This window comes from Chroicocephalus ridibundus, chromosome 3, assembly GCF_963924245.1.
Source record: "Chroicocephalus ridibundus chromosome 3, bChrRid1.1, whole genome shotgun sequence".
Lineage (NCBI taxonomy): Eukaryota > Metazoa > Chordata > Aves > Charadriiformes > Laridae > Chroicocephalus > Chroicocephalus ridibundus.
In genome coordinates, this window is record NC_086286.1 from 14,729,944 (window position 1) to 14,748,328 (window position 18,385).

The 18,385-nt window shown below is 39.6% G+C and overlaps 1 long non-coding RNA gene across 1 annotated transcript; it reads left to right on the forward strand.

Annotated features, from left to right (window-relative positions):
- Positions 1-464: 464 nt before the first annotated feature.
- LOC134513783 (uncharacterized) lies at positions 465-16,906 on the forward strand. Its single transcript, XR_010070506.1, has 6 exons — positions 465-625; positions 723-852; positions 4,616-4,895; positions 9,558-9,747; positions 15,405-15,495; positions 16,872-16,906. It is a non-coding gene; the product is annotated as an uncharacterized LOC134513783 (long non-coding RNA).
- Positions 16,907-18,385: the final 1,479 nt, after the last annotated feature.

The window sequence follows — 18,385 nt, forward strand, 5'->3', positions numbered from 1 at the left end:
GGTTTACAGCTGCCACACAACACTCTCGTTGTCTATGCTGGTGCCAACTCTGTCCCATCCCTCAATGAATGCATTGCTGCCACTATTTCCACCATGATGCCTGGAGAAGCATTGTGTTCGTATCTTGTTGATGAAACGGTCTTTTTCTTTTTTTCTGGTGAGTTTCTCTTGATTTATTTTGCCATCACCTTCCCTTTCAGATGAGGGGAAAAGAAATTAGTCTGTCCTTGCTTCATCCCTACCACAAAAGAACTTGTTGCTGGATTCCACCTGAGGTAATCTGATACCATTCCTAGAGCAGTTCCCTTGAGTTCAAGAATAACAATTAAATACCACGTATCGTTTCTGCTGGTGAGTTAATGTGTTTGTAATTTCCATTTTCTCTACTAAAATACAAGAAGATGACCGTGTTCTTTCCTTTATGGTCTTGTATGATCTACTGCTCTGCAGGGACAGAGGTCACTTGTGTGTGAGAAAGAGTGCAAGCAATTGCTTATTGATGTAATGGAAGGAAATGAAGGTAATGTAAAGAGCAGGTAAACAACGGCATCTTCCTGACAGATATGCAGAACCTCTCCTGCTTTTTCTGAGATACTTGCAGATGTTGCCAGTTACTTGCCGTAAGGTGAGTCAGAAAATGCAGTACTAGAGTGAAAGTTCAGAATATGAGTAATTAGGGAAGTCCTTATCACTGTTCTCATTTTATGTCTCTTCTGTTTCAGTGGTGTTTGTTTCCTTTCCACAAAGACAACAGCAGCTCTGAATGCTGATAAAACAAAGCTTGGCAGAATCCCAAGCAAGATATCTTGTTCTGGGACTACGCTCAGCCTGAGCTTCTCACTTATCTTGCAGGTATGCCATGATTTTTCATAGGCTGGATGGGCCACCTCTGCTAATAAAGACAATTGGGATTTTTAGTTGTGGTTATGCCTGTGTTTGGATACCAATATTAAATATATTTAAGAAGGCTTTTGTGGGCAGACGTGAGCTCATTCTGCCTGTGCTCCAAGACAACGTATTGGTCTGCTACTGTAGGAGAAGAGTTTATTAGCTCAGGCTGGTGCCATATTAACTGTGGCTACGAGGTCTTCACTTAGTGTGAAGTACAAAGCAGATAAATTCACATGCGGCACAGGCATAACCTTAAGTGTGCAAATTCAGATCCTTCAATATGACAGAGTTAGTGACTATGGGTCATCTCCACCTTTGTCTTCTCCCATTTCCAACCTGTGATACCTGTGTGCTATCAGTCCCTGACTGGTAGCGCCTTCTGAAAAGGGATCTTTCCCCCTCAGTTAGAGGGCAGCCTCAGCCTGAGGTGCTCTTGAGTTCAGCCCAACATTCTCCAGTACAGAAGATACTAGAGGCACTTTGAGAGCAATTTCTGATTTTCTCAAATTGACTCATTGTTTATAATGATTTGTCAAATTAGTTTTGGTTAGCTATTTTTAATGGTTTATCGCACAGCTGAGCAAATTAATCTTTGTTCCTATACAGGGCATTGCAGTGCGTATTTTACAGCATTAGAAATTTTCAAGGGAATAATAATAAGTAGCTAATAGGTAGTGCCTTCTCTCCCACTAATATAATAAAGTTCCCCTGGGACCTGATAGTTGTAATATATTATTGTATAGCACCTTAATGTTCTGTACTTAGAGGGGGAAAAAAAAAAAGAAAAAATAATAAGATGCCCACAGCCTAGTTCATGAGTCTATATCTAAATAAACCAGGCACTTATGGGGTTGAGAAAGATTAGGCATTACAGAAAAAGATCTGGAAGGCCTTGCAAGAATTTTGGCAGAGCAAGAAATGAAATCCAAGCATCCCATGTCTAGTCTAGTACATTTTTGGTAAGACGAATCCTGCTATAGCTTATATTGCGCTGTTTGCAGTATGTTTCTGCCCATGACCTTACATATGCTTTCCTCTACAACTTGTACGTAAATGAGAATGTTCAGATTCTAGATCCCTTCCACCTTTCAGACCCATCTTCAGATATTCAGCAGGACTGCTTGATAAATCTGTATTTTGACTTTTCTGCAAGTGTCCTCCAGGAAAGCATGTCACTCTGAGGCATCCTGACAATGGCTGAATCATGCTCAGTTTCACATTGCACTGAATCATTTGTAAACCACCTCACAAGTCATTGTTTATTTTAAAAAGTTATTAAAAAAAACCCAAACCACCAACAACCTGAAACAGTTCTGTCAATCAGAGACTATATCCAATAATACAAAACTGAAGCACTGGCCAAACTGTTTGTATGTGATAATCGGGAGCTAAACCCACGTGTTTTTATTTTCTTCTCATACATTTGTTATATGCAAGAGTCTCTGTCTAATAGGTTGCTTTAGAATCAATATTTACAATAAAAGCTCATTCATGTGTTGTTTTCTAGTCCTTGACAAGATGACAGAAACATTTAAAATAAAACAATAAGGAATGCAAAGTGTCAGGATGACTCTTTCAATCAATAAGATTTCTTGGTATAATGCATTCATGCTTTGGGACACACTATTTTTACAAATACCAAGCATTTGTCTGACATCCAGATAGCATAACTCCATTTGCGTTTACCAGCAAACTCGTGGAACCTTTCTATTCCCCCAAAATATATTAAAAAGAAAGACTTTCAACCAGGTCCGGACACCTGTAACTGGGGGCATTCGATGCATTAAATGAGCCTGCAAACTCAAGGCAGTTTATTGCAGTATTTCTTTTGACTGATACTTAAACAATGCCTGATATTGTCCCTTCTGATGGCTATAGCAATATGCTAAGATATCACAGAAAGCGTGTGGTGTGAGAACTGGAGCAGACCAGAGCAGAATACACAGTTCCAATATGGCAGTAACAATTTGCCTCCAGAATGCACAAATAACTTTAAAGACTCAATTAACATTATCTGTGTGCAGCCTATATGCAAAATACAATGATTATAAATGTAACAAAACATAAAGACTGAAGCCTTCGTTCTTGTTGGATATTAAACTGGACTCTCACTACTTGGAAAATCTCTGTGCTCTAAATAGCACACCGTATCCATGGCAATGTGCAGTTCAGTTTTTAACTTTTCAGCACATAAAAATGGTAATTTATTTGTTTTAAGCGCTCCCACAGTTGTCATAGTTATGAAAGCCTCAGGATCGGGCACTTTCCGGGAGCACTGAAGCTCTCAGGTTAAAGACTGGGTTAACTGCCAGGAAGTGCCCAACCTGAAGGTCATTATTGCCTAATTATATTATTATTTCATGTCAGCTCAGCTTGTGAAGTGGCACTCAAAGCGTTAGGCAGTCAGCACACTCAGCATTCAAAGAAATTTTGTTTCTTTTGTTCTTGATGTTAAGGACCTCTTTGTAAATGAATGCAGCCTGTGGTGTAGTAGAGGCATAATAAATCCTGTGCCCAGAGTGTCTGACTTTCACAGCTACTACAGTTACAACCTCTTTTTTTTTTAAAAAAAAATTTGTGAAAAGGGTACACATTGTCATCTCCTTGAGGAAGCAAGGCAATAAGTTTATATCTTCGGCATTCTTTCTGTATTGTTTAATCCTTTGATGGCTTTCTGCTGTAAAAATCATTGGCCTTGAGACTGTCAGAGCCCTGCCTGGAGAAGCGCTAAACATTTTGTTTTCAATCCAACAGAGCACTCAGGCAGATGTTCAGCTTCAAGTATGCAGGTAATTTTTACTGAAGACTAGAAAAAAAAATGTTTTGTCCTAACCTCAGAGTGATTTTTTGACTAGCACTGGAGCATTCAGTATCTATGGAATTTAACCTACGGATCAGCAATTCCTAAATTTTGAGCTCAGAAAAGAGCTTGAGAGAAATTCTGCTTTGCTTGGTATTTTGGATAGTAATGGGGTTGTCACCCTTTACAGATAAATAATTTCATACAACAGAAATTAGGGCACAGCTATGATGTTTTAGGAGCAAAAGAAGTGGGAATGTTTATTGCAAATTCAGATAAGGTTAGGACCAGTCTTAAAGGTGTACAAATTGTGGGTAAGAGGATTAGTTCTTTCACACTAAAATGAACTGCACTAACACAACCCTTCTTACAATCTCCTCAGCTGGAGTGGGCTAATGCCCACTAATACGTCTAGGCCACAACAGTAAATATCGTCAAACTAAGTGCAATGAACTCAGCCTGTCTTCATAGGAGGCATGCTTAATTGTCTCCCTGAATCCCACATAAATCCTTGGACAGGGCAGGACCACGGCTTATTTTCAAAATGTGATCAAAACGTTTGTAGATTATGTTAAGTTACAAAGTATAGTTAAGGGCGGGGGGTTAAACTGAGAGGGGAAAATGATTGTTTTATCACCGGTTCCTATAACGTGCTTGTCTTTTCTGTGTGGGGATTCTCCAACTGTGATTCACAGACCAGCACAGGGAACTCTTTTCTGGTCTGTGTAATTTCTTTGGAAAACTAGGACATCGAACACTGAGGTTGGGAAAGGATTGGCAATAGTGTTGACTATTGGTACCAATAGCACCAACCATCATGAAACATTACAGAGTGAGCACTGCAGAACAAGTCACGTCTGTGGAGTTCAGTGATTCCCCATCCATTGCCATCACATTATGCCGGTTTCTTTTACTCTCCCTTAGGCATTCAGTCTTCAAAAGCCAGGAGCATCCATCTTTGGGAGATAAAGTTACAACGGAATTTTGAATAAACTGACCCTGGAAATGCTTCTAGCTCAGCTAACAGAATGACGTGGTGGCCTTGGAAAACGATACACTCTGAGGGCTGGTGCTGGGGGAAACCAAGATGCAGAATTAGAAGAGTTCTGATGATGGAGAAACAGATTCAAAATGCTTACTCATCTCCAAATGTTCATGTGGGACAACAGGGATATATATGAGCTGCAAAGAAAAGTACCTCCCAGTGAGTATGTTTACTTTTATTTTTATAATAAGTCTCATTGGAGCACTAATCTGAAACTTTTGGACTTGGAGGGAGACTTGTCATCATAACTGAGCAAATCAAGGGTTCAGGTTTATTCCAACACTTATTCATAATGCCGATCCCAGTATGGGTAACGACAGAGTTTATAGTAGGAGTCATAATTCAATCTTGCATCTTATTATTTGTATATGGGAAAAGAAACACATATGTCTTAAGCAGACATATGCCATAAAACCTTCTCATAAGGCTGGAAGGGGAATTTGCAGTCCATTATCCTTCTAAATAAAGCAACAACTGTCCAAAGCCACTACATTTCTCAAATCCCTTTTTACAATATTTATAGAGAAAGACCATAAAAATCTTAGAATAAAATGACTGACCGTGGATTCTCTGGGAATGCTGGTATTTTTGCTCTACTAATTTGTTTGGTTTTTTTAAAACTATGATGTCGTCACTAAGTTCTCTGACACCAGATGTCATGACTAATGTTTTCCTTATTTTGTCAGCTGGTTCTATTAGAGAAAGGACCTAGAGAAACTGGGGGCATGCCTTTCTATTCACAAAGATTATCTTTTTCACTTCAATTGCTACTACTACATTTGTTATAATGCTATGAAGCAAGTTTGAAGAGCTTTGCAAAGACATTAAAACTGGTAGAAGTCATTCTTTTGCCTATAATGAGAACAGAACTTGGCATTTAATCCATTGGAATAGCCAGATACAGTCAAGGAGCTTTCTGAAAACAAACTCTCTAATCTATATAATTTACAAATAAATAAACAAGAGGTCTGGTCTTCTTTCTTGGATAGATGCAGTGAAAGGACATATACACAAACAGATTAAAACAATATCAGAAAAGCCAGAAACAGGCTATATCTGTTGAAGCTATTCACTGGATTTAAATGGTTATGGATAGATCATATTAGAAAATAGGCATGAACAGAATAGAGATGGATCTGTATCAGCACACAGAGATGTTTAGAACACTTTTTCATTGCAAGATACCATTCCTCTAATTCTTGGTTTCTAGTGGTTCTGAAGAAAATTGTATTTCTATAGACATGGCTGTCACTTACAATTATTTAAGAAATGTTGCAAGAAAACATGCAGTTCTGTGCTATTCCCCACAGTCAAACTTGTGGCCTCGTGCTTTGTGTCTTGTGCTTATGTGGATAGTTGTAAAATCCTAATTTGTAAGTAAATCTCATATATAGAACGGCAGAGGTGTGAAACCTAGTTTTTGGTTATCTATCACTATTCCTCATAGGAACTGGGGAAACATCTCCCTCTTCTCTGTCCCCTGCCCAGGTTGCAATATGCATGCATATTCACAGACCAGTGAAGCACTTGTGATGAGCCCATGCCAAGATGTCAGTCAAGGACCTGGGAAACTTGCCAAAAAAACTGTTCTTGTGTTGGGCTAATTAACTCTTGGCACATTTGTAATTGTTCCTATTAGTTAGGGGGACATGTTAGGAGCAGCACTAAAAAGATGGTGGTAGGGAACTAGATAAAAGGGAACTTTAGGGACTGCTTGTATTTGAAAATATAATCAAAAGTATTAACCAGAACTACAATAAACTTGGCAGGGCACTCAGCACAGTCAAACCTATGGTGATTAGCATCACTTCAAGTTACTGCTATGTGTAAATCTGACCAGCTGGCAAGATTGTGAATGTGACCATCCCTCTTCTCACCACTCTGTGTGGTGCCAGGTAGCATATGCTGTAACATCATGGGATTTCCCATGAAGACGTGCCCTCAAGTTCTAGGCAACTGTTAGTGGCAGTTGTAAAAAAGACATCATGAGCAATTTAGTGTCCTGACCTGGCACAAATACTAATGGCAAATGCTGGTGGCCTCTAGTAAGGAGATAGCTGTCTGCTCTGGACAAATTTACTGGAAAAAAAAAGGAGCATCAAATTCATTTTCTACGGATGTGTGCATGAATCAATTCCAATCCACATAAAGAAAAAGGAAATGTGCTATGAACATGGTAAATCAACATTTCAGTTTATAAGTCACCAAAATAATCACAAATTATTATGATCACTCTTTGCCCTTCATAATTGCAGTTGTGAGTTTGATTCAAACCTCAGTGAAGTCAAAGCAAGGCAGACATGGATTTCAATGTGCTTAGGATAAGATGAAAGACAAAATAATCTTGTGTTCCATAAAGCAAAATGTGTAATATGGCCCAAGAGCTTTCTCCTGAAACATTAATGCACATGAGTAACTCTCCTTACACGGACAGTTCCACTATATGAACATACGCAGCTGCATACTCTACCCACCCCTTACAGCAGCAGCCCAAATTTCGTTTCTTGACTGTCATCTTTGGTTATTTGTTTGTCGCTTGAAAATTAATATAAGCATTAATATAGAATACGAACAGAAATGAGGCAATTTATAAACTACTCCTTCTCTGAATGCTACTTAGAAATTTATAACTCAATGCACTACAACCATAGAAATTAAATTAACTGCCCACTTGCATGATTCACTAAACATATTTCCACAAAAGCAAAACGTATTCATCTTTCGCTCTTTACAAGCATATTTTTTTTGACCATGTAAAAGTGTCCCTGCTTAGACCGTGCCCACTGCTCAGCCCAGCTTTACAAGCATATTATGCTCTCAGTAGCTTGCTGCTGACTCACGGAAGGTATGTTTTTGTGGATGTTTTTTTTCAAAGCCTGTCCAAAATGTTGCATGACTGTCTTCTGTTACGTGTTCAGTTGGGTCAGAATTCTATAATATGCTACCCTGGCATCAGAAATCTCAATAAAAATGAAATACGAGGATAAACATGCTTGTATGGGAAGGAGTCAGCCCTAAGCATTAGGGTGTGTACCATGTTCAGTCAATAAGGGTAACCCATCACCCACACGGATATAACATGACTTTCACAAGCCATGGATACAGGAGTAACCGCAGAGGTGTCTGTTATGGCCCTGCATGTAGATAAGGACCTAGCAGAACATTTACAATATTTTTTCTGCTGTCTTTAGTGGGTGGCATTTTTTTCTCTACTTTTTCTCCTCCATTTCCTCCAAGACATGGCTCATATTTTATAGCTCAGGAATGGCAGGCTATGATTACGTTTGTATATGGTGATTTTTAAATCTTAGATATGAAAAAAGAACAGAAAACATGCAGTGTTTCAAATGTCTTTTTTTCCTGCTCCAATGTCATGACTCAGATTTGTTATACTCAAGCATTTCCATTTTGTCAGTGAAAGACAGACTGCTATGGCATGGTGTGTTATAGGTAGATAAGATATGCAATGTTGTTATTATGTTTAAGATGTCAGGATGATCAGGAGTCACAGAAATTAAATTTCACCCTTTCTACAGAGAGCAGTAGCTTGACTGCTGCACAACTTGATGCTTAGAGTATTTGCATATGCAGTAGACTCATACCAACCTTTTGCAACAAAACCTAGCTGTGCCAATTTTAATTCTGTGAGATCTACCTTACCCGTTCAAACCCTGTATTAATTAGGTGAATCTGGCTCTCGTGATTTGACAAGGCAGTATGTTCATTGAAATCACTTTCCTCAAGTCAGTATTTCACCTCTTGGTGTCTCCAATTAGTACTTTAAAAAATAAGTGAAGAAGAACATAGTAAAAAAAAAAAAAAAGCTTTACTGAATATGAGTATTTTCCACTGAAATATGTATGCTTATGATAGAGAATTTCACATCCTTCAGATGGAACTGAGGTTCACTGTAAAGCTTTCTACATATAGATATATAGAACAGAATCGCAAACTCTTTGTACAAGGTACAGCCTGTACAAATGCAAAATAACCACCTTATTTTGCTCACTTGAAATTGTTCCTCGGTTCCTGTATTTCCTTTGCCCCCAGCCTCGCCTGTGCAGTTCCAGTGATCAGTCCCACAGTCCTGGAAAAACCAAAAGGAATAGGGAGAAGTAATGGCAGAGCTGGCAACATCTTTGAAGCCTCTGATGTAGATCCATAGCTCAGGTGGAGCATTCTGTCTTACCGAAACTTAGAAGCACTTCTGTCCCACATCTGTGTATTTGGGCTCAGCTCAGAAACCTTCAGTGAAATCTGGGAGAAGAGTAGTGAGTTTCCACTGATTTCAAAGGAGCCCATCTTTCAGGTATGGCCCCTTAGGTCTCCTGGGTCATGACAAAATGACACTGCCCAACACCCCCTTCTGGGGGGGGAAAGGGAAGCAGGGAAGTGCTATTGGGGAAACAGGGTATTACAGAGCTATGTTTCATGTAGCTCAGTGAGATTCCTGCTACGTGAGTCCTATAAAAGTAATTGCGAAGTTGTGTGACTAAATCCTCTTGCAAAGGCTTCAAAACTTACTCATTTTATGTCACCTTAATGAAGCCTGTTGTGGTTTAACTGGATGTTTATAGATGATGGGAGAAAGAGGCTTCGTGAAGTTACCCAACCTTTATGAAGTGTTACAGCACAAGCAGAGCAGTGACAACCTTGCTGTGACAGATCAAAACCTAATGAGTGAACTAAAGTATTACAGGTATGTCCCAAATCAGGGTAACTCATTATTGTAGCTGTCTGGTTTACACAGTCATTGGGAGTGCTCTGTCCCTGTTTTCCAGACTTGTGGTTAAAATGACGTTTTTTCCCATTTCCTTATAGATGACACTACACTTGAACAGTAATGTCAATATCTAATCTGCCGACACAGCGGGCTGCGTTGCGCTTGACTCTGTCTGTACCTGCTCTACCCAGATGGCACAGAAAGCAAGCTGGAATTGCCCTCTGCTGGTTTTCCCTCCCCAGATTGCTGTGGAGGTTAGGCTGAGCTGAATGAACTGCAGTGTGAGTGGTGAGTGAACCTCATGCAAGCTCTCCTGGCTTGGATACGCATGTGCTTTGTGTAATGTTGTGGTCTCACTTTTTTTCACTTCTTCCATTCCTCTTAAGTTCATTGGGTTTGAAGACACGTTATTAGAAAGGACTGATCTTCCAATAGACCACAAGTTTGTGTGAGAAATGCTACAATTCTCTTCTTAGGAGTTCAGATCCAGTTTTGTCTGAGTAATCAAACATAGAGGTAGTCTAACCTTGCTTGAAGTAAGCATGCAATAGGGAACTGAGAGGGAAAGATGCATTTGTTGCAAGAGAGGTGGAATGGGCATGAGGTGCGGTTGGTAAGGGGGCTGTAAATGTTTGAGGTACCACACATGCAATCTGTAGATGATGATGTGAGGGAAAGTTTTCCCTTTATAGATTTGAGGTGTTTACAAAGCCGTGGAAAGGGGTTGTTGGATAAACTCCTTCTTATTGCCCAGAACTTTGTGTAATCATCCAGCTACTCAGTCAAATTTTTGTTGTCTGCTCATTTATAACAGCTAATTCACAGATTATACCTTTTTTTCCCAGACCATCATTTTCTGTTGCTAAGTGTCTTGTATAAAAAGCAGAAATTCTACCAAATCTTGATGTGTCTCCTTTCGCAACAACTGGAGAGGAACACTACAACCCCTCCCAACTGCAGATGATGTTTCATTTCATCTGAGCCTGAATTTGGAAGCATTGGAGGTTCAGCCACTCACCTCTTACTGAGAAACTCAAGGTTTCTGAATTTCTTTAATGAAAAAATCACTTGATTTTAAAGATGAAAGGTCAGACTGTGCCATCAGTTTAATTGGATTTGGCTGTGGCCACTTTAACTTTCATTTGTAATAGGAAAGGCAGATTTAGGGTGATTTTAATCATTCTTAAAACTCATAAAGAAAGGGGGAAAAAGTTTCTGCTATAGATCAGTGAAAATCAGTGAGGACCATGGCTCAAGGCACAGCTTAAGGAAGACTACCCCAAAAGCTGCCTCTTTGAGAGGAAAAAGAAAACAAACAAAAATACGCCTGATGTATTTGAGGTTCAAAACCTCACTGCTGTGGAAGCTTTTAACTTTTTCTTTTGTTTCCAAATGCCAGCTGAGGCAGCCATAGCTATCAATTTCTTTGCGTCCTATACAGTGGCATTACATATAATTAGAGGAGAGTGGCAGTTAAGGGGTTTGTTCTCCCCTGGGACACTTCAATGGGAGTACAGGCTCCCCTGATTTGTGTTTCATCCTTAATTGCTTCTGAAATTACTTTGATGTGTGTGAAACTGTATCTGTTTCATGTGTCATGGAATCATATTCTTGCTCAATGTATTGCGGCTTATTTTTGGACACAGAGCAGTGAAATTTTGCATACAGAGTTATTCATCTTGCCAAAAAAAAAAAAAACAAACAAAAACCACAAAAACAAAACCCTGTAAAAATTCCTAGGGAATACATTTTTGCAGTTAGCAGCATACAACCAAACTACCATAGTGAAAAAACAAAGTAAGTGTGCTATCATGATTCTACTGATGGGTAAAAGAAGAAATAATCTAAGATCTGTGCCTTGCCGTTCCTCAACGGACTTCTTTTAAATCTAAAAGTAGTTCATTTGGAATTATTTCAGTTATTGAGGCATGAAGCAGAAAGTCTTCTTTTGGGAATTTAAACAACAGTTTTAAGAACTGTTAAAATGACTTGTAGGTTGTCAATACCATACACCTAAGTTTGCAGGTGATGAAGCCCTGGGCACCATCCCAGGCTTTCAGTACTTTTGGTACAGCAGGATTTTTCTGGGGTTAGGCTGTAGTCAGGGGGAATTAAGGAGTAATCCCAGATGGATACATAAACTGCCTCCCTTTTGGACACCTGCAGCCCTGCCCTGTTAATTCCTGATATGGGAGCAGGGAGGCTGGTGTGGACCAGGTAATGCTACAGTGCACTGTTGCGCTCCTCTGCCTTGAATGATGTATTTCTAAACAACCTCTTTCCCGGTGAATTGCCCTACCATAGGAACACTTATATCAGTGCCAACTATATAATCCCCACGGGGATGAGAACAGCATGGGAGTAATACCTAATTAAAACTGCAATGAAGTAGGTCAGCTAATATTTCACAAACAACAGCAAGTGCTCTAATTGTTAATAGTTCAGAGTTTCTGTATTTACTCTGAGCAACTAAAAAATGTATATTGCCTAGAAATGCAATGAAAGTGCAAGCAGAAAACACGTGCCAGAGTGGATTGCAATTATAAATATTCATGGCATCCAATGAGTGCTGTACCTTAACTCCTGCCTGTACATTCAGCGGTGGATTAATGTTGTTACTCCCTTCCTTTTTTCAAGATTGTGGGAGGATTGCCGGAAGAGGGTTAAATAGCGCCAGGTGAAAGAGCAGGTGAGGAAGCCCTGCTTTCAGTCACAAAAAAAATAAGACCTTTGTAAAGAAATGTAATCCCGCTCTCAGATGCCACAATTGCGTATAATATCATAGGACTATTTTCAAAAGTCCTGGATTCAAACTTTCGCCAAGTCTTCTGGGGCTTCCTGGTCTGCAAAAGTAAGTGAGAGATGATCCTTTTCTCTGAGATTCATCACTCTTTTTGGCTTCATCCTAGGGTGGAAGTAGCAAGAAAAGTAGCAGCATTTTCAATTTCAGTGGGATCAAAGTTCAGTGACTGATGAAAGTTTGTAATAACAGTATTCAAAGCGTTGATGTTTTTAAACTCTGAGAAAGAGCATGCACTATTTCATTAATTATTTACTATGACTAGCTAAACAAAGAAATGTCTAGAGGCTTCACAGAGCCAGATGACCCTATTATGCTGGAACACAGCAAGCACTTTGCATCTGACCATCTCTGCCCCAAAAGTCTTGCAACTTAGCCAAGTGGGTTTTGTAGGAGCGAATTCCTTCACTTAGAGTTGCTACTGTGAGCCCTTGTTTCAGAGAAGAGCCCTATTTGAGCAGAGTATTTGTTATGAAAAAAACCCCTAAACTTTTATTTTCATTTATAAATACCAACAAAGCCATCTAGGACAAGACACCATAAGTTCTAGATATCAATTTTTATACATCTGTATGCATATAAAGACAGTTCAGCACAGTTGTGTATAAGGTCCTCTCTTAGCAGAGCTTTCAGATGGTGGGGAGTTATAATACATCATCTTACACTCCCAAAACAGCAATTCCTTAATGACTAACCCACCAGAAACATCTCCCCTAGCCTTAATGATGCCTTTCCCCTTAAATACACTTCTTGAGTCACTGGGCATTTAAATAGAGGGGGAAGTCATCCTGGAATCTCTAGGAAGCAGGCAAGAGGCTTACAGCAGTCTGGGCTAATCTCTTCCTTTCTAGCCAGGTAAGTAGGTGACATACTTCTGCAGACTTGTTACATGTAGGAGTGGCTCCTTCTGGCACTTTGAAGGACTTCCTCATGCTTTTATTTGCAGGAGATTTTTAAGCCTCTCCACAAACCTGGCATTTTGGTTGCAATGGGAGGTTCTGGAGCCTGATGATCGTTAGCAGCTAACATGATTTTTGATTGGCTTGAGAAGTTTGTTTGAAACAAAAAACCCAACCAAACAAAAAAGAGTTGCCTTTGATAACTTGAAGAATGCCAGACTTTGATCCCTCTACTGCTTAGTCCTTGACTGCTCTGTTTAAGTGATGCAGGTTCCCTTTGGAAGGAAAAGGGAATTGAGCCTCAAAGAAACCCTGACGTGTTGGAGCTTGCTGCATTCTCAAGGTGAAGGGAGCCTGCATTGTACCAAATCAACACCTGACCCTGTAGTGACACTGCTGATGGGACAGCCCTTGTATGGGGACTGAAATGCCTAACAGCTGGCACAAAAGTGTGTTTTAAGTTAAAAGCAATCAAAACAGTCTGTGCTGTGAAAGAGTGTTGTGTAGTCTCTCTCCTCCTTCCTGTATGGGCTGTAGGTTTTTGTAGTGCTGATCTGATGGGCTGTTCTCTGTGGTTGGTGGTATCAGTGGCACTGCATTACATTAGGTGATATAATTGAAGGAAACATGGCATGAGTCATCCAAGTGGTTATGTATGCAGAGGAGGAAGGCTTTAAAATTAAGTACGTGAAGGCCTACAAGAAATATAGGTGAATCCTTGCATTGCTTTTCTTTATGTGGAGAAGCCCATACCAGGGAACAGGGAGTTTTGCTAGAAGTCAGTCAAGGGATTCACCATCTCCTTGGTGACCTGAAGTTTCAGCTTTGGTCGCCCTCTAGTCACCCAATATTTGGTCTACCAAAATAAGAAAGTTCCATATGAAGGAGGGGAAAACAATGACTTTGCAGTTGGGTTAGGTTGCCTATCCAAATCAGAGGACAAAAACTGTCCACACAAATAGTGACTGAGTTGTATTTGTGGTCAGAAAGCATAAGCTATTCTTCAGGACTGGCGGCAGCCCTTTACTTGTGATGGCCTGGCCCTGACCCTGGAAAACTCCCACAAAACTGCATAGGTGGCAAAAGAGCCTGGATCCAATGCCACAGAGGGCTTATGCTGCAAAAAGACTTATTCTCTGAAACATGACCAGGATGAGGCAGGAGACATGTGCCAAGTACCTCAGCCTGGGCAGTTTCGGGTAGATACCAACACTGTAAACAGTTGAGTAGGTAGACATGTTGTGAGCATAAGGAGCTTCAGCTTTTGGCAGCAATTCAACAGAGATTTTCCGAATCACTATTTGAATTTAGGAGCCTCAATGTAGTTGTGTCCTCTTTTAGAAGATGCATTCTTTCAATGGACTTAGTGCCGAATCCCTCTGAGCTTTGAGCCTTCATCTTTAAAATGATGACTGCAATATAACTGCTGCTATGGTTGTAGTGTAATCCGAGCAGGTGCTAGCCCACAGCATCACCAGCATGTTGGAACTTTAAATTGCTCATATAACTACAGTAACAGTTCTCAGAAGGGTCTCAGGGCTGAAGTATTTATATTTAGTTAAAATGACCCACATTTAAAGTGAAAAAGATTGAGTTATTCATACCCTAATGAGAAGAAATCGCATCGGCCAATTGCAGTGTGCTAGCCATCGTGCCTGTTTTATAAATGAGATTAATGACTCAATTTGCAGTAAATGCTTCAGCAAGGAGAAACTTATTTTGTTATACTAATTGTGTCACATATGTGCCTCAAAACACCAACTGTGCAAAACTGCATTTCCCTGTGGTGCACAAGATGGCTGGCCTCTGTAGTTTTATTAACGCCATTGCTCCAATTTCTTTACTGAAACAGATCATTTTGATCTTTGTGTTTAATGCTGCAGCCTAAATGCTGGTGATGGTAAAATTTATCATGTAGTATAATCCTCTCCATTAGTGAAAGGACAAGAGTCTCTCTCTAACATAAACTGTTCAACCCTATTTTCCTCAGTATCATGAATAAAACTCTGACACTATTTATTTAGGCATACAATTAGTTTTTAATTGTAATGAAATGATGAATCATTGCCAGAGCCTTTAATTTCCTCAATACTTACCGTGATTTTAATGGCTTTTTAAAAAAACACTTTAACATTGTCCATTTATAGGGCATACTGTATTACTTTTTAAGGAGTAAATTAATTCAGAGAGTTTAATCAAATTAATCATTACACCTACTTTTGCATTTGTTCCCATGTTCCTAACAGGCTTGTTAACTTAAGTGTGAGAAAACAGGATTTGCTGACAATGGACCAACATCCACAGCTGGTGTAAATGAACCTTGCCACACTGAAATCTGTAAGTTGCTTTACACCAGCTAAATTTATGCCTCAATTTGTCCGTTGTTCATCCTGTTATTCTGGTTGCGATATTGGATACAATTGTCTTCACAATTTTCATGCTTTTTACACCATTATAGTTTTGACGTCAGTGGAATTACTCAGAATTCATAGTGGGGTTAATAAGAGAATTGCATCTAAGCATACCACGATGGGATTTTCTTTCCGATGGCCCTCCTAACTTTTGTATGCCAATGTATTTGGTGAGAAATGTAGTGTAGATTTGAATAGTTTGTTTGACTGTAGAACTATTTTTATAGATCTCTTTCTATGCTTCATGCTTTGTTAATGTGCTTCTAATTTCAGCTGAAATTATTATTAGTTGATACAGACATAACTTCTGTCATACCATGGAACTCTCTACCCATTTACAGTGAGAAAGGACAGTGTCTCTTTAATTTTGTATCTTGGCAAAATACTGAAATGAGGAGTACATTATTATAATGTACATCCCAGTACATTATCTGTGATGTATGTGCATTTCCAAAGTGGTCTATGAAAAATCCAAAGCAGACCATCATGCCTTTGAAGCCTACAAAGCAACCCACACTGCAAGAGCAGCCTCTTTGTTGCCCGTTCTGAAAAACACTCTGAAATAGTGTTTTAGATTGTTTATTGAAAGTTAGTATGCCCCTCAGCTTCATCCTACCTTCCCGTGCTCAGCCTCGTGACAGCAGTAAAAATGATTAGTTTGTGCTCTGTTATATTTAGGTGACAGTCTTGGACAATAAACTGGGTGTTACTGAGTTCAGGGGCTTTCACCAAGTGTGATGTATAGCCTACAGATGGCCCTGAAGATGGTGCATGGACAATTCCCTTCTGTAGAATGGTTTATGACTGGAACACAAATATACGGGTGTACCTGGCTGTGCTCATCATACCCATGTAGTGTATAGCTGTGGAGCAGTGCTGTTACTGTTAGCCATCATGGAAAACAAGCAGTTCATAGACGCAGCGTGGACCACTGTCAGGGTGGTGCAGTGTGTGCCCTCTGCAGCCTCATCATGATGCTCTCTGATGCAAAGGTGTTGCAAAACATTAGGATCCGGTGAACATGTTTGTCTGTAAAACGTTGCTTATATTATGTAGCATTTGTACCATGTTGCCTTGCTTTATGGAAGAGCTTTACAGACTTGAATATTGCACCCTCAAATTTGTTATATTCTACTGTGCGTAGTTAGTAGATTCCCCGGCTTAGCAGGCCTCCATGAAGGAAGGGAGAGCTATGTTAATATGAAACCCCAACCTCTTACACTGTCAGCATGGCATCATCCGAAAATATTTCACAGAAATGCGATATAATGAGAGTCTAATATTCTGACTGCCTTTTTACAGGAAAGACTTCTGCCTGAAAGGTTTTCCATGTCCAGGTGTGTGTATTTGTGTTCTGACCTAACAGCTCTCTGGTGGTGGAGGGAGCTTTCAGAATATAAAGGTAACTTTAGAAGTAATACCATATGCAGATTACTTTGCACCATCTTTTTGAACTCTTGATTCGAAATGCTTGGTATGGAGAGAGTTGATCACCAGTGGTGTAAAAGAGAGATTAAAGAACACGGAAGTAAGGATTTATTAAAGGGATTGGGATTAAGTTCCCCCTAGTATTTTACCTCACTAGCCCCCATCTCCTGCTTCTGTGCCATGGTGTGAGATCTGCATGCCCAGATCAGTGTATGGGTTTTTGTTCCAACGCTTCAACCTTATATGTTAATAGCAAGGAGATGGAGATAAAATATGGTGCTGTACAAAGCCAAGGTGTGTGTAACCTGTGCTCTATCTGCCGCCTTACACAACGGTTTTTTCTCTATCATACAGCCCCATCCTGGGAGAGGTGATTTGATTGCAATGTGATTGCAACTGCCTCCAGAAAGCATCCTGGCCAAGCCTAATCTTGTACTTGCTAATACCTTACTACTGGAAGGTGCTGGTTAATATAATACTAAAAGCAATGTAAGAACTATGTAAGAACTAAGATACTCTATTAAAAGACTTGGTATATAATTATTGCATGGGGAATCTCAAGTCGTACTCTTTTTTTTTTTTAAAAAAAAAAAAAAGTGAAGGCTTGGCAACTATGACTTTTTTATTTGCACAGAAATATGGATGCATAACATGACAAAATACACCATATTTGTAATTCTGCAAAAACCTCTGGTCTTCGTGTTCTTGTTACAGACTACCAGGGGAGAAAAAAACAAAACCCAGGTGAACTGATCATCCCTGTGCTCTCTTTGAATAATTTTATTTAAGCATTATGTTATTTTTCCTATCAGGCTTGAGGCCATAGCTGTCAGGCTTCTTTCTGTTAGTTTCTGTGGTTTGTTCTCCCATTTCCTATACATTGCTCAGCTGCTGGGTGGATGCTATTATGGCACATCCAACCGTTGGTATAAATAATTTATTCTGAAGGTTCAGTATGTTATAACTTGCATGAAGCATCTTGCATTTATTTTTAATGCTTTTGCTTTCCTGAGAGCTTTCTGCATCTAAAGCTACCACCAGAGAGAACTGGCAGTCTTCAAGCAGAAGAGAGAAAACTTTTAGACCATATCATTCTATTTTTCTAGCTATAAATGATACGCTTCTGGTGAAGAGTGGAGCAAATGGTTATTATTTACCATTTTGAAGAATCTGGCTTGGATGATGTGAAAATGTCTTGTCTGTTTGCATTTGGTGTGAAGTCTGTAAGCAACTCCTGTGCTCGCAACCATGTGAATCGCGTGCTGATCCTTTATGCGAAGCCAATGAAATCAGGGAAATATCAAAAAGCAATTGGATGACTGATAGATCTAAGTGCCAAAATCGTAAAATAAGATGTAGCTAGGACAGCAGTAGCCAAGAGTTGTTTG